This window comes from Meleagris gallopavo, chromosome 1 (genome assembly GCF_000146605.3).
Source record: "Meleagris gallopavo isolate NT-WF06-2002-E0010 breed Aviagen turkey brand Nicholas breeding stock chromosome 1, Turkey_5.1, whole genome shotgun sequence".
In the NCBI taxonomy this organism is placed as follows: domain Eukaryota; kingdom Metazoa; phylum Chordata; class Aves; order Galliformes; family Phasianidae; genus Meleagris; species Meleagris gallopavo.
The window spans coordinates 180,122,514-180,139,945 of NC_015011.2; the positions used below are offsets into that span (position 1 = coordinate 180,122,514).

At 44.3% G+C, this 17,432-nt stretch overlaps 1 long non-coding RNA gene across 2 annotated transcripts; it reads right to left on the reverse strand.

Moving 5' to 3' along the window:
- Positions 1 to 3,080: 3,080 nt before the first annotated feature.
- Positions 3,081 to 5,339, reverse strand: LOC109365483. Of its 2 annotated transcripts, none has more exons than XR_002111131.2 (3): positions 5,302 to 5,339; positions 4,721 to 4,812; positions 3,081 to 4,084 (listed from the first exon to the last, which is right to left on the reverse strand). It is a non-coding gene; the product is annotated as an uncharacterized LOC109365483 (long non-coding RNA). The 2 variants fall into 2 exon arrangements; XR_002111127.2 differs by having other exon boundaries at positions 4,721 to 5,009; positions 5,302 to 5,336.
- Positions 5,340 to 17,432: the final 12,093 nt, after the last annotated feature.

Here is a 17,432-nt window from a genome sequence, read left to right on the forward strand (position 1 = left end):
AAAACCCTGGTTTGGATTAAGGACCCACTGGATCTGCATCTTCCAAACTTGGGAGAGGAGAGCCTGCGGACCAGAAATCCCACCAGCAGTGCACCATGCCTTGGAGCTGCTGTGAGCCGCGTGCAATACTCCAGGGCTCTTGTACGCTATGTATTTGTTTAAACTTGACAAAAACACAGGCCTTTAATCTGCAGCAGTTTATTTGAACAGGCTTGGAAGACAAGGTTATTGGTGTTGTTGTCTGAAAGCCATGTAACTGAGAAGCTTATGCTGAAGATTTGTGGCTGCGTGTCCACTCAAATATGTGGGGATCTGCTTGTGGAGGACCCAACATTCAGAAGCGAAAGCTGTGTCCACATGGAGAAGAGCAGATGTCTAGTTGGAGTCCCCAAAAAGAAATGGAGCAGTGCCCTAGATGAGCTGTGCGAGACATGCTGCACAGATCTGCCCATCCCCATGTCCCATGTTCATATGTCTGTTTGCCCTTTGCACTTGTGCCTTGGAAGCGACTTGTCCCTTCATCTGAGTTCACATACATGCATTCAGAGGACACATCTTTAGTGCTGCCTTCAAAAATCTGGCCCTAATTTTAGACCAATTTACTATTCCAATGAAACGAACCTGCAAAACATATGGCGCAAATAGCATTCACCTAAGTGGACTGCACAGTTCAGGTTTGATTTGTGACTTTTCTTTACATTCCCATTCATGTGGGAGTCCGCGATAGGCCTTTTAACAGAATAAACCAAAACCGTCCACAGCTGCCTTTCATCACGAACACGGCTGCAGACAGACTCCAGAGCAGAGAGCCTCTGTCTGGGGCAATTGCTGGGACTACTGTGGAGGACGGCTCGCGCTGCACGCCTGGCCCCAGCAGCAGCACCAGGCACGCTGCTGTCTGCGAGAGATTCAGTCTTAGGGTGGAAAAAGGGGGGAGAGAGAGAGAGAAGGAATAAAGAAAGAAAAGAAAACCCACCACGATGAAGATTTGGTAGTGGATTTTAAATCACAGTTAGACATAAATCCTTTGAGTTCACAATTTCCATAGATTACTGGCATCTGTGGACCCCAGATAGACTGTAATCACTAAGATTGTTCTAATCTTCCTATGGGAGGTTTTCAAAGGAAGTATTGAATTACACCAATTCTTAGCAGGGCTGGGTTTTAACTTGCAAGAAAGTGCTTTAAACCTAAATGCATACATTAGTGCCAGGGCTGTAAAGTGAGGGTATAAATGCTTGTAACTTTCATACATCCTGATGTGTAATTTGTTATCTGGACAATAAAACTTCACAAGAGAGACATGCGCTCAGCTGCACCCAGTGGTAAGTCTATTACAAACCATCAGGCCAGTGCTGTCTCTGGACCTTCTGTGTGACAGCTCCCCACAGCACATTCCTGCTGTTTGCAGGGAGCAGGGCTCGACTCCTGCACCAAGGCTGACTTGTGCTGCTTATTCACTGAGCCTAACAGGATCCTGCTGCAGCATGGCATTTCATGCCGCTGCACTTTGTGCCTGCCCCACTCTGATTCCATCTAGATATCTATTTGGTATGGAAAACACTGCACAGAGAGAGCAAACCTGCGATCTCCCTACTCATGACCAGCACATCCACCAGAATAAAGTTATTTGCACACACCTATAAAAAAGTACATTGGGATTGTTTCTATGGAACACACTAGATGGATGTGGGAAGCTGATGTGGGATGGAAATCCAGGCTACTGTGTCAGATTCATCACTAGAACACTAAAATGAATGGAATTACACCAGGGATTATACTGTCCCCATATGGGTTTTTATGCCTGGTAACTCCTCGACTTTAATGGGTATCAAATTTGCGCCTGCTATACTGGGTTCCACAGCTGAATGCTTTTGCTCCAGCGCTAAGGGATTAAATAGACAATTGAGGTTTCTCAGAAAGGATGTAGAAAATGTAAATCAAAAAGAGAGTCCCTGGCACTGGTTGCAGTGCTGACAGCCCTCACAATGCCGGCTGCCTCCGACCGCTTGCAGTGACCAGGGCGTAGGAGTACACATGTCCTCCCAGCCTGCTCCAAAGGATGTGATCTGCAAAGCTGAGCCAGGATCGCTGGTGTGTGACCAGTGTGAGAGCTGGAGGGGGTGGCAGAGCCCGTGTCACCGTCACGGCGTCACAGCTCGCTGACTCTGCCCTATTTAGCACACTGCTGGTGAGCCAGATGCTAACGTGGGGAAGCGTTTGCTTTTGCATTCAGATTGCTCTGAAATTTTAGGAGCCTGTCAGAAGGACCCTGAGGTAGTGCTATATCTGCCCTGAGAAGAGAACTGCTTAAGGGAAGGAGCTGACCTTGAGAACACATTCATGCTGGGCTGTAGTATTTTGCAATCAAAATGATCTGATTTACCAGGGAGTCAACATTTTTGTTAACTGCTTGGGAATCAGTCAGCATTTTTTTTTTTTATGACAGTGCAAGTTTCCAGTTTTGGGTTTACTTAGGGAAAAAACAAAACAAAACAATTTCATTTGTTTGGGGGTTTTAGTTTGCTTTGGAATAGTACTGCTTCCCAGCAAGGGACCACAGAAATTAATTCTCCACAGCTGTGCACAAGCCAAGCTGTGCAGAGAAAACCTACTTCATGCACTTGTGGGTGTCCACACAGGCAACATGTTGCGTGGTGGAACAGGTGATGGCCACAAGAGAAGACTAAGAGTAACTTGATGTGTGCTGCTGTCAGCATGAAGCTGAGCTGCTTGCCTTGTCAATAGGAGAAAAGAAGATATGGGGATGGGGAAGGACAATGCCAAGCACCATCACAGAGTGCTGTGCCTTAGCAGTTGTTTGTCATCTATTGTACCATGACAGTGTGAAATTCATCCCTAGAGTCCACTAAGGAGTGACTTATGGTGCTGAGAGGGTGGCAGTAGGCAGCGTGGCTGCAAGGCTATTGAGGGTACATAGAAGGAGGTTACACTGCAGCGTGGTCTCATGTGCCCTGATTTAGCAGCCACACTGATTTTCCTTCTCTCTGCAAGGTTAACAAAATGGCAGCCCACGAGGAGACCCACACCTGAGTCCACAGTGCACTGCAGGACTTGGTGTGGGATTCCTCTCCATCACTTCATCTCAAGGATCTTCGTGTCAGTGTGCATGGATGTGGGATTGCAAATATTGCTAGAGTTGTGAATGGGTTGAGCCTCATGGTTTTCATTGTCCTGGCAGTTTTTCTTCTGTCCCTCCAAAAGAGCTTGGGATGATGTTGTGTGTGGAGCTCAGTCTTGTTTAATGAATATTGAGTCAATCCTCAGCATCCATTAAACTGCTTTGGGGTGGACTGCCCCATGCTGAGCTCTAGCTTTCTCTAACCTTCAAGCAGTTTTATTAATGTGAGCAGGTTTTGAAGTGATATGGGCTGTCTGCTGGCTAAACCAACTTGCCAACTTACAGCCTTCATTATGCAGACTTCTGTTGATATCTGTGCTGCCTATTGAGCTGAAGCAATGCAATTTCTGTCCACAGGTCAGCCCTCTCATCTGGGAACTGCAGAAGTGACTACCTAGGAGTGATGATAGTGCTTTGGGCTTTTTTGAAAAGCACTCAACTGTATAGACCACTTGCTTTCAGGTGGTGTTAGACTGGAAGGTTGGAGGTGATCTCAGCCCTTGTTAAAGCTGGATGTCCCCAGCTGTTCTATGGAAAAGCAGGACACTGCCTTTCCTGGATGTACGCTTCACTCCCAGCATGGTAATGGCCCCTCCAAGAGCATTACACATACATAGGTCAGTAGGAGCCGATGTACTTGGTCCAGATGGTTTGTACGGCTTGAGGGCAGACAAGGGGCTCACTGCAAGTGTAAGCACAGTCTCAGAGGTTGGATTACTTCTCTAACACCTCCTTGCTCTGTGGGTCTTCTCCTTTTCACCTCCTGTTTATTTCCTCCTTGCTGTCAGCAGATCAGCAGGACGCATTAGCTGAAGCATAATTCTAGACTAGAGCTGGCTGCTATCCACTCAGTTTGAAGTGGCCTTGCTTCACAGATCCATATACGCACATCCAAAAATGTTCTTCAGCTTCAGCAAAGATCTGTGGAAGAGCAGCATGTACCTGCAACAAGAGTAATGTTAAGACTGATTGAGCTGCCTGAGTTGCCACAAGCTTTGTACAGACCTGTCTCTCACATGGGACTCAATTCGTGACTTAAATGGGTGCTTTAGGTTGATTTACTGGTGGTTCACTTACAAATACAATAGGATTATGAAATATGGGTATCCTCAAGTAGATTATTCTTCGCAGAGGGGTTATTTTCTCTGCCTCTAGTCTTTCTGAGTTTAAAAAGCAATGATTTAGTAGCTGAGAACTATCAGGGGAGGACAGTAGTCCTGATTTTTCTCTGACATATGCTACAGTAAATTAATAATTCCGTGGAAGGCAAAAAAATGGTAATAACCAGGATAAATCTTGGTGAGTAAGAAACATATGAGTGCAAAGTCACATATATTTTCCATAACACTTAGGAAAAAACTTCGCTCATTATGCATGGAAGCTTCTTCTTGGATCCTTTTAGAAAGATGCTTCCTCTGTGGTCAACTTTGGGCCCAAATTGCCATAACTGAAGCCACAACTCCTCATCTGAAATATGGAGTTCTCCATGTGCAGGCATGCTCTTAGCCTTGGGCTAATGTAAAGTACTTAGACTTATATCAGCCCCACTTAATTACAGGCTAAATGAGAACAAATTACCTTGCTGCAGGCTTCCAGTATGCGCAAGGTCACTGACTATGGCTCTGCTGACACATGGTAGGATCCAGACTGTAGACACATGAGCATTGTGCCTAAACAACAGTGGCAACTTAGGCAGTAGCATCAGTTGAGTCCTGAGAGTATTTAATTAATCTGACCAAACGTTGCCTCTTCTTATCTGTAAACAGAGTTGAGTTCACCCGTTGCAGCTTCCTCTACATGTTAGAGTGTACTCAAACTCCGAGTTACCTGTTCGTGTTGCTTGAGTTTCTGTGAGGCTCTTCATATCCTGGATAAGGGTATCAGATACTTTGAGATACTGAGATATAAAGTACCAGATCATGGCATGTTCTTAACTCTTGTTTGAGCTGTTGCCGAAGAGCTACATTTACAGCTCTGTAGCCAAGACTGCGAGATGCAGAGCAGCCTTTATTGACTTTATTGATACAATGAGGAGTTGTATAATCAATGGATATACAATTGGTATAGTATACAATCAATGAATATACAGATAATATAGTATATCCAGGAGCTTGGCTGATACAATTATTATATTAGAGTAGGAAAAGAAAGACACTCACCCTATCCTGGGCTCACAAAATAGACTCCAGTAGAGCAGATCTCCAGAGAGATCCTTCCCTGGTGGCAGTCAGCTCTTAAATGGGTCTAGGAGAGGTGGAGCCAGGCTCCACCCTTTCCTGCAGCACAGGTGAATTGCCTTCACCTGTGCTCCCGTGGCTGACTCATTGCTCACCTCAGGTGATCAGTCAGAGGTTCAGGCCGTGATTCAGCAGCCCTATACAGGATTGTTGGAAGAATGAAGCATTTAGTAAGATAATGCTCATATTGATTGTTCTTATTATTATTTCCGTTACAGAGTTAAAATCTCAACTCCAAGTCAGAGGGACAGATCTGTTATGATCCTTCATTTACAAATGAAGTGCAAAGATGCAGAGAACCTTCACCACAGAAGTGATGGCATAATTTTGTCCCAAAGGGGTAGGACATGACAGCCCATAAAAATCTGATTGCCTGTTTGAACGTCTCATGGTTGGTTTCTGTCTCAAACCAACTCACGCTCTCCCAGATACTTCATTGGCACAGCTCGCTGTTTCCTGTAGGCAGTGTGGATGTGTAGTCAAACCCTATTTTGAAAGCTAGAAAAGTGTAATAGTTTGGATGTGTTCTGTGGTGTGTTGTTGGTGGTAAACACCAGAGAACAATCAATCCCAGGAGTGTTCCCTAGAAGAGACACAAGTATATGGTTTGTCCATTAAGTCACACAGAGTCAGGGCAAGGAAATGAGCTCAAATACGTTGCTTTCTAAACCTTTGCCTTAACAGCAGTTTCATATGCATGGCAAGCAGTTGAAAAGAGCAAAACATGACATGCCAAGGTGCAAAAATCCCCCAGCACTTCCTCTTGGAGTGCAGGACCTTGGTGCCCAGTAAGGTGGAGATCTGTGCTGGTGCATATGTATGGTGCAGCAAGGAGCCAGCTGGGAGCCATGAGAAAGCCAGAGGAAATTGGTATGGAAAATGTGGTGTTAGAACTCTCCCTTTTATTATTTTTCTATCAGGACATTTTGTTTGATGGAGTTGAATGGTCAAGGACTTTCAATAGGCTCTGGTGATGGTTCTGAGCATTTATTTTCCACACAGACAGTTCATAGCATTTCCCCATTTAATGTGCAGAAACTCAGATAAACTACAAAGAGCTTTACTACTAAAAGGAGAAAAGCATGCAGTCCATCACCAAAGAACTGTGCCAGTTCTCTCCATTTGATGAATAATGGTAGAGTGTCTTAAACCTTCTCCCTTGATATCATTTGGATTTCTGACAACTCTATTCTCTCATGGGATGAGTAAATATCAGTCTGTTCCCAGGAAGATTAACCCATAAAATGATGGGGGGGGAGGACAGGGGGAAGAAAAAAAAGAAACAGAAACAAACTTTTCATCATTTTGCATGTAGTTTGCCCTCCAGACTTTAGGAATGAGTTTTAAGTTACTTATTTTTGCCTACATTTATAAAAATCTTGGACCTTTTTTTGTTTGTTTGTTTGTTTGTGTTTTAAAGCATATTTTTTTCACCAAAGCAGCAAACTGAGGAGGGATTTAGCACCTTGAATAAAAAACCCTTTGTTCTGCTAGGAAAAAAAGTTGGTAAAACTTCAGTCAGTTACAAACCCTGCCCTCAGCAGCACAGAATGCATCTTTCTTGGATTAAAAAAAATACCCTCTACTTGAGCGGTTACTTCTGTAACCAAGTGAGGAGCACCAGGTGGGGATGGAAGCAGTCCTGGCCCACTGCAGCTCCATGGACTTCAGCAAAGTCAGATTACCCTTTATCATACCTGGGAAGAAGGATTCACTTGATTTTAGTGGCTAGGAATGTAGGCCTTATGTCTCAGCTGCTTTTCTAGGGTATCTTTACTATCAGTGGAAAGAAATCAATACATTCAGAAAGCATCTATGATGGCCACCCACCTCTGGGTGAGTTGAGTTGCCTTTGGGAAGTGCTTCTCTACCCACTGACTGAGGGACTGTGCTTCTGGGGCAAGGATAGAGGCTGAATCCCATGCTAGGTGTCAGAACAGCCTGCAGAGTTATTCAGCTCTGGGAAAGGGAACTGTACAGCAGAAAAGGCAGGATGACAAGACAGCAGAACATAGCACAAGCCTCATCATTGCCATCTTTTCTGTAGACCTCTCAAGGATACTTTGGAACGCCAGGCCTCAGACCTGACTCCTGCTCTTCCTTGTGTCACAGAGAGGTCCATATCATAGAATCATAGAATGGCTTGGGTTGGAAGGGACTCCAAGGATCTTCAAGTTCCACCCCCTCTGCCACAGGCAGTGTCACCAAGCTCCAGATCTGGTACTAGACCAGGCTGCCCAGGGCCCCATCCAACCTGGCCTTGAACACCTCCAGGGATGGAGCATTCACAACCTCTCCAGGCAGCCTGTGCCAGCACCTCACCACTGTTCCCTGTGACAAACACTGGTCTTTCTTTTCCTCCAGGATCTGCATTATAGACAGAACTGGGTTGGTCCCAGGGCGGGGAGAGGTTGGAGTAGGTCACAGATTGCCCTCACAAGCTTCTGTGCAGTTACTTCCAGCAGGATATTTGGTCACCCTGATGTATCATCAGCTGGGTCTCTGCTCATGTGGTCCTTCCAAATTCTCCTAATCATTCAGAAACCAGGATCTTGGGGCAGACATTTTACTTGGCTTTTAGACCTACTTCACTGGACTACAGGGACATGAAGTGCTAGTGAAGATAAAGGCTTCATTTCTCAGGAACTTGGCTTTCCAGTTGCATTTGCAGCAAGGACTCAGGATCCAGCCTTTTAAACTGAGTTTTTTAACTGCATTTCACCAAAGACAGATTAAAATAGACAACTCAAATACAGTCAAGTGATTTATAGCATCTGACTCTATAGTCTTCTGAGGTCCAGTTTATATAACGGATGCTCTATATACACAAGCTAATCCCTGCCATTGACACCAGCTGAGGACTGTTTACTTCATTACCCAGACAGGGTAATCGCATGCTCCCACTTCCCCAGGTCATTTATCCAAGGAATACAAAGCTCTCTACAAATGTTAATGAGTTAATTACTGTGACACCACTGTGACACCCCTCTCTAAGAGCAAGTTTGCCCAAATGCAAAATGAGGCATTGATAAAATAAAAGACTTGCCCACATTCACTCTATGCCAATCCGTGTTGAACTCGAAATGCCACTAACCTTGTCCCTAGCTATTAGGAGCTGTCTTACATAAAGTAACATAACCACTCACAAAAAGATAGTTCTCCATTTGCTGTTTTCTCACTGATCTCTTTTTGTTTGGTTTTTAATTGCTATTAACATTTAGGAGGATCACTTTTCCTCTACTAGGTCAGGTCTTTTGCAGTTGTAGCTAGCAAGGACTTGGCTCACTGAACACCAGGCTGAATCATTTCTTCTTAGATTTCTACTCAGGTTGACACATGTAGTTTTGCTTCTGAGATGCACAAAAACCACTCTGGGATTCAGGGCACTGCTGTGCTTTGATGATAAAGGAGAGGAAAAAGAGTGCTTGTATTTTTCTTGAGATGTAAGTTCCACATCAGGTAGGAAACAAATTTTGTTATTTCAGGTTTGAGAAGAGGAAATTTGAGAGTTCAATTGGTACTTGTTAACTAAATGGAGCATGCGCTTCTGCCTTTGAGAGTGGGAACATCTCACTTCTGTTCTTGCTTTCGTTCTCTCCAGTGCACATGATGGTTTAGAACTGTACAGTCAAAACTGAAACACCCATTAACATGGGTTATTCCTCTCTGATCACAGGAAAGGTTTCTAATTGACTGCAAGGAAGCTGTGAGCTCTATACCAGAGACAAAAATCTTTCCCTACCTGCACAAGGAAGCTGCTCTCCCAGCAGCAGCCCCTGTGTTGATTTATCTTGTGTTCTGACTGCCGTGGAAGAGTTTGAATGTTAGAGAAACAAACAGGGTATCGTAAGCTGTGAGCAATATTGCATCTGCTTTGCATTTCTGCACCATTCTGGCAAAATATTTAACATATGCTTAACTTGAGCTGTGGCATGTGGGTTTTATCAGCCTAACTAGAGCTGCTCACCTAGAATCAGTGAAAATAGGGTTGTAAAGGGCCTCAAGATGCCTAACTCCAGTTTCTCCATTCTTACCTCAAAGCAACATCATCAGTTTCTAAACCAACTACCTGTATAGCTTGTTATTGCAGTCCTTCACCAATGAGACTCCCTTTTCTCCAAATGCATCTTCTACTATGCTACTTTCTGTTAAGCATGTGTGTCAATCCTTTGGTGGCCTAGGTCCAGAGTCAAAGAAATTATAGGATATTGCATTTCAGAGAATAATTTTATGCGTGGTTTTACTCATTCACTTATTTCATGTGGAAATCATTGCTCGAAGCAGCAGTGATTCAAAGCCACTCAGTGTTTTTTGTGGGTATCCTGCATTTACCTTTATCAGAGGGTATGGTGGACATCCAACAAAGTAGCATTGATATTGAAAGTGCTTTATGACAAATATAGGCATAAACTTTGTAATGAGGTCTCTCTGTGCCTGGTTATTTTCCACCAGCACCTTCCTGGAGTGTACTCCATAATTAAGTAAATTTGAGGTAGTTATAAAAATGAGTGTATTTAGTAAGAGGGTATCTAATGATTTTCAGTAAGTTTTTCATGTAGTATATCCATTAACTTTGCAAGAAAGCTAGTTGTATGGAGAAGGTAGCAAATACCATTTTAAGTAAAAAAGGGTGTTATTTACTTCAAGTGAATTACTTGAAGCAAGTTGTTGCCCTGTCTTCTCCCTTCAGTGAGGCAGGGAGGTCAGTCTCACCTGAGAAGCACCAGAGATTTCTGGTAGTATCATCATCAGACCCCTAAAATGCATCAAGCTTCACATCATGCATCCCTGTGAGCAAGAAATTGGGAAAGGGTGACAGGAGACCTGTGTGGATAAGCAAGGAGCTCGTGCACAAGCTCAAAGGAAAGAAGAAGGTCCATGAAATGTGGAAAAAGGGTCTGACCACTTGGGAAGAATGTAGAAATGTTGTCAGGGCCTGCAGGGATGTGACATGGAAGGCTAAAGCCCACTTGGAATTGAATCTGGCAAAGGTGATAAAAGATAATAAAAAAGGCTTTTTAAAGTATGTTAACAGTAAAAGGCAGACTAGGGAGAATGTGGCTCCCCTACTAAGTGAGGGGGGTGTTGTGGTAACAGGGGATGCTGAGAAGGCGGAGATACTGAATGCCTTCTTTGCTTCTGTCTTCAGTGAAAAAGCTCTCCCTCGGGAATCCCAGACCCTGGGGGTTAGTGAGAGGGTCTGGGGAATGGAAGACTTTCCTTTAGTCAGGGAAGAGGAGGTCCAAGAGAGCCTAGGCAACACCAATGTTCATAAATCCATGGGACCCGATGGGATGCATCACGGGTGCTGAGGGAGCTGGCGAAGGTGATTGCTGAACCACTCTCTGTCATCTTTGAGAGGTCTTGGAGAATGGGAGAGGTGCTTGAAGACTGGAGGATAGCCAGTGTCACTCCGGACTTCAAAAAGGGCAAGAAGGAAGATTCAGGCCAGTCAGCCTTACCTCTGTCCCTGGAAAGGTGATGGAACAGCTTGTGCTGGATGCCATCTCCAGACAACTGGGAGAAAATGATGTTATCAGGAGTAGTCAGCATGGGTTCACCAGGCGGAGGTCATGCTTGACCAACCTCGTAGCTTCTATGATGTTGTCACTGGCTGGGTGGATGGGGGGAGAGCAGTGGATGTAGTCTACCTAGATTTCAGTAAGGCATTTGATATTGTCTCCCACGACATCCTTATAACAAAGCTGAAGAAGTGTGGGATAGATGAGTGGACAGTGAGGTGAGTTGAGAACTGGCTGACTGGCAGAGCACAGAGGCTCATCAGTAGCGGTGCAGAGTCTGGTTGGAGACCTGTAACTAGCGGTGTTCCTCAGGGGTCTGTGCTGGGTCCGGTCTTGTTCAACATCTTCATCAATGACCTTGATGAGGGGATAGTGGCCACCCTCAGCAAGTTTGCTGATGATACGAAGTTGGGAGGATTGGCTGACACGCCTGAAGGCTGTGCTGCCATTCAGCGAGACCTGGACAGGCTGGAGAGCTGGGCAGTAAGAAACCCAGATGAGGTTTAACAAAAGCAAGTGTAGGGTCTTGTATCTAGGGAGGAATAATTGCATGCACCAATACATGTTGGGGGATGAGCTGCTGGAGAGGAGCTCTGCAGAGAGGGACCTGGGCGTCCTGGTTTGGCCATGAGCCAGCAGTGTGCCCTCGTGGCCAAAAAGGCCAATGGCATTCTGGGTGCATTAAGAAGAGCGTGTCCAGCAGGTTGAGGGAGGTGATCCTCCCCCTCTACTCTGCCCTGATAAGGCCTCATCGGGAGTACTGTGTCCAGTTCTGGGCTCCCCAGTACAAAAAAGACAGGGATCTCTTGGAAAGAGTCCAGTGGAGGGCCACAAAGATGGTGAAGGGCCTGGAGCATCTCCCCTATGAAGAAAGGCTAAGTGAACTGGGTCTGTTTAGCCTTGAGAAAAGAAGACTGAGAGGCGACCTGATCCAGGTCTATAAATATCTAAGGGGGGCAGAGTGGTGGGGCCAGACTCTTTTCAGCAGTGTGTGGAGACAGGACAAGGGGAAACAGCCAGAAACTGCAGCATAGGAAGTTCTGCACAAATGTGAGCAAGAACTTCTTTGCAGTGAGGGTGACGGAGCACTGGAACAGGCTGCCCAGGGAGGTTGTGGAGTCTCCTTCTCTGGAGATGTTCAAGACCCGCCTGGACACCTACCTGTGTGACCTGGTGTAGGGAACCTGCTTTGGCAGGGGGGTTAGATTCGATGATCTCTGGAGGTCCCTTCCAACCCCTACGATTCTGTGATTCTGTGATTCTGTGATCATGTGAGCACAGGTCTTTGTGCAATAGGAGCTGTGCCACTCAGCCCTACCTTGGCTGGCTTAGGCTACTCCTCTCTCAGGTTGAGCAATAGCAATTCATTTCAGTTTGTCTTCCAGTCAGTCTCTATCCAGTCAATCTGAGCTTGCATGGCTCAGATTTAGCTTTGACTGTAGACTCACAAGATGAAGATTTAACCCCTGCAAGTTCAGGGATGCAGATTCTCCCTCCTCAATACATTACTGCCAATTCTCTGCTAGAGAGTGGTGGATGCTGCTATGGCTGAACCTGGAAAGGGCCCTGACATGGTGGTACCAGGATCCTTCATCTGTTCATCTGCGTGTTGTCATGCTGGCAAGGGGTACCCCAACCCCAGGCCGCCTGACTATAGGAGCAAGTCGAGCACTTGTGTATGGCCAGGGCAAGCATAGGGATTTGCTGTCCTGATGTAGGCTGGGCTGCTTAGGCGCTGGCCTCCAGACAGCACTGCTCACACACCGTGTGCATGCCTCATGAAGTCTTCTCCCATTTTTTTCTCACCATTTTAACACCGTTTCTCCACACAGCTCTTCTCCCACATAAAAAAATCCAGTGACTTTTCCCATCACTGGTCTCAGTTTTGATCACTCCCAGACTCTTGCACAAGGGATACCTACTCCCCCAGCCACCCTTCAGGAAAAATTATATATATATATTTGCAAGAAATTCAGTTTCTCCTAACCCTGCAGTACCTTCTGACCAAGGTCAAGGAGCTTCGTGGGCAGCCAAAGTCTGGGAATGGCACCAGTGTAGTAAGGCTGCAGGTGGAGGCTGCAGGAAGCACCATATTTGGGATGTACCAAGCCAGGCTTTGCTCAGTTCAGGATTTCTCAAAGCATCTAGAAAATGACTCACGTATTTTTTCCTACTCCTTTCGAGAATCTGCTGTTGGAATATATCTCTGTAGCTTGGATAGGTCTTTCACAATGTTTGTAGATCATTTTTAGGCTTGTTGCACGCAGTGAACTCTTGTGTCATTTCAGGCAGCATCAGGTGAAAGACTGGGGAGGGAGAAAGATGAAAACTTCTCTCTGCAGCACTGTTGCTTAGCCATGCATGCGGTACATCTAAAAATAACAGCTAATGGAATGGGAAGCCAACAAGATTTGTTGATTTATAATGGCGTTTTTCCTGGTTTATTGCTTGAGTGCCCTGCCCACTGAAATTTGACTTTGCAGCCAGACTGCCATTAGATAATAAACGAATGCTCTCCTCTTCATTGCTGGATAGCCCTCTGAATTTCTTGGCGTGAGCCATTTTTTTCTGATATCATCCAGACAAATTAGAAAAATGAGTTCTAAACTTATTAAAGAATTTTGTTCTCTTCCAGTGATAGTTATTAGGAGATACGTGTAGGTTAAGAACCAGTACAGAGATGCGTGTTCACATCTGATCTGGATCTAAGAAATGTTCCTTGGCTGGATTTATATTTCATTTTAAATATACATCTGTGTCATTGGTTTGCATCAAGAAACACTAAGATAATAAAAGGTAGGTGTCCAGACTTTCTTCCTTTCTACTTTCAACATTAATCCCTGAGTTGTCTTTAGAAATAATTTTGTCACCAGTAAAACAAAAACATGTGAGCCTATTGATCTCTGTGTATATTTTCACTTTTAAAGGCACAGCAGATCATACACTGAGAAAGTAATATTTTATATGGTTTGTAGAAAATAAACCTGTTTTATCACTGCAATAAAAAATGAGCCAGATGTTTAGAGGAACACGTTCCGTATGGACGGGGCTTACAGTTGTGGAACTTGCTAAAACCACGCAAAGTTACAGTTATGGAGAAAACAGGAAGACAGCTTCCTCCCTGAACGTGCACCATTTCCCAAGGAGGAAGTGGGCTTTTTTCTGCACTCTTTGTTGATTTTGAAGCTGAGAGACACCTATTAGGTCTGGACTGTAAAAAGCTTATGCTGGCAATGACATCAGTGGTAAAACCACCCCCTCCCCGCCCCACAACAGCTCTAACTACACTTTTAAGAGACTTCTGCTTCCCCTATAAAAAGGTGGAAGATGCGTTGACTTCTTTGTTTTACAGCCAATGTGCTGTTTAATACGGGGATACCAGCACTGTTCATTTTATGAACATATTTCCAGCTACACAGAAAGCAGAAGTTCCTCCTAACTTTCCATGAAAGATAACAAAGTGCCTCATTAATTAAGTAATTTGATTTCATTTTATGGTCCAAAGCCCCGCTGTGCTGAGATGTGGCCTGCCACATCTCCAGGCGTGCCCAGCTGACTGCTGGCTGGAAGGCTGCAACAGGGCAACACTGAATGCTTACTGCCCTCAGGGTAGTCCTAGACAAACATTTAGGTGGGGGAAAACAACCTGAAACCCATGGAGATTGTGCCAGTGCGTTTGGTTTTTAATGGGGGCTGAGAGGTGTCTACATGCTACCAATGGGGATCCCACAATGGCTTTCCAAGGGCCTCTGCTCTCCTCTGAAACTCCTGAAGAGTGAGATTGGATGAACGCAGGTATAGTCAGCACCTGGGACTTAATCTTAAATCCTAAATCCTGAAGACTTGAGCATTTTGTCCCAGTCCTGAGTGCAATTCCAAAGGAAACTGAGGCTTTGAATTCCCAGAATGCACTGAACATGTCACAGAGGTGAGCTCTGCGTTACACACACAGGGAGTGCTGGGTCTGCATCTAAAAGTAAGGTCAGCTTTCCGTGAGCAGAATACATTGTCATCTAATCTGGAAGTGCCGTGGGGACATGTGAGGAGAAAGGCAAACCTAAGTTTTTTAAATCCTGTCTGTGTAAACTGGAGTTAAAACTTGCATTTACAAAGCACACAGTGAAGCATCTTATTTCCCCTGTCGTAGTTGTAATTTTTGAGCAGAAGAGACAAAATATGAACTAAACTTAATCTTTGCGTAAATATATCCCAGGGGACCAATAAAAAAACTCCAGTCAGTTGTGTTGTGAGTACCTTCAGCTTTTTCTATGTATGCAGGGGGACTTTATCCTTTGCCTTGTGGATGCTTGCAGTTGGCCATGTGTTTCTGCTCCTGCATTCCATCTGGACAATTCTACGTACATGTTTGGAAGAGGAAATATTTTCCCTTTTTTAACCTAGGAATTGGTTATCTTTTCCTTTGTGATGGACTTCTCTATCTTACTGCTAGATACTGCTTGTTCTTGATGCTGTCTTTTATTTCTAATCCTGAGTCATTATCTGTCTGATATATGGGTTTCTGTTTCTTGAGTGCTGTAGGGACCTCTTTACAAACCAATGACCATAATGTGTATGTGACCCTTTAGCAGAGACGAGGAGGTTGGTGAAAACAGTACCATCATATCCAGACTTGATGTCTAAGCCTGAGAAGGTACAAGTGATCTTTTTGAATCATCACTTTTGTGAATCATTATCACTTTTGAAAGCATCACTTCAGAGTCCCCACAAGCAGCTCCAGGCTTTCTTCTGTCTCCACCCAGGGCAGAGACTGCAGTCGCTCCCAAAGAGGACAATGCAGTTTTGGTCTCGCTGAAGTGTCGCACTGACTGTTGGAGGATCTGGGCAATGATCATAGAATCATAGAATTGTTTGAGTTGAAAGAGACCTTTAAGGGTCATCTAGTCCATCTCCCTGCAGTGAACAGGGACACCTACAGCTTGATCAGGTGCTCAGAGCCCTGAGCAACCTGACTGTGAACGTCTCCAGGACGGGGCATCCCCCACCTCTCTGGGCAGCCTGTGCCACTGCCTCACAACCCTTATTACAAAGAGCTTTTTCTTTATATCCAATCCAAATCTCTCCTATTTTATTTTGTAATCATTTCCCTTGCTAAACAGTCTGTTCCCTTCTTTCTTATAGCCCCGTTTAGATAACTGAATGATAATCCAGAAGATCCACTTAGGTAATTCAAGATACCTCTTTATAATCAACAGTGCTTGCAGGAAAGGTGGTATGCTTGTGGCCTGGAAAGGAACTAGCATGAAGCATCATCGACCTCAGCTCAGTTTAACTGAGAGCATTTTTCTTTCTTGCTCGTTTTATCACACCAAACCAGTTACTTTCATGGGATTTGGGCTAAGTACTGCCATGCTGTATTGGAAGTTTTGACAGTTCTTTTAGTACCCTCTAACAGGCTTAAGAGATAGGGCAGTGAGCAACTGGGATGTCATCCTGTGGAGCACGGGGCTTCAAAGCAACGAGCTTCCCCCGTCCCTCCTCCCTCCCAGCACAGCCTTTAAGTTACAGATTGTGCAGCTGCAGTAAAAAACTGCTGCAAGTTGGAAGGAAACGAAGCAGGTTGTTGAGATCAGAGCCCGGTGCTTTATGAAACAGTAGAAGGAAAAGATGTAGCATCTGTAAATTCTTTGCATTGCAATTCCTAGGGTACAAAGTTTTTTGGTGAGGGAATTGTATGTAAAGCCCCCATTTTTTCTTCTTCCTGTATGAATCTCAGTGCTGTGCAATTGGAGACATTTCTGCTTCTTTTTATTTTTTTTGGTCTTACCCCAACATCTCTGCCTTGCCCAGATACACCTAAGAACCTTCTTTCTGCCTTCTTCAGCATTTTAATTTAAAACATTTTGGATGTACAGATAACTGCTTACTTTTTTATTATTCATACATTTTTTTCAGTATTATCACAAATTATTTCCTTAGAGAGATTTCTTTCCTAGCCCATGATAGAAGGAAAAACGCAATAATTTTGAGCTCATTTTGATTTTTTTAAATAAATTTCATCTTATCTGCTTTTTGATCTCACTGGAAGCTGGGCCTCATTGTTAATGCACATGTAGGATGGAACGAGCTAAAGGACCGGTCACAGCGGTGATTGAAATCAGCAAGCAAATAACCTTCATTTAAATAATTCTTTAAAGTCGTGCTTTGCTCTGTATAATTTAGATATTTTCCAAAGAAAGAGTTGAAGTTGCTGTTTCATAACCACTAAAATAGATTGATTTGCAACTAAAAGTGGATTTTGCACTAAATTTTGGGTGGTTTTAGTAATTGTGAGGGTATATAACATTTACACATTGAAGCTATAACACAGTTGGCTGGAGATATATTCAGATTGTAATGTTCTGTCAATTATGGTATGAAATAAAGTCCTTTTTGTTAATGAGAATTTTGCTGGTAGTTTCTATCAAAGTGCATGCGCATAGAGCCAGAATACAAAAATAAATGTAGAAGACCGTGATGTGAAGTCGCCTGCTATCACCTGATAGCTAGATATTTCAAGAACAAGCGTGTCAA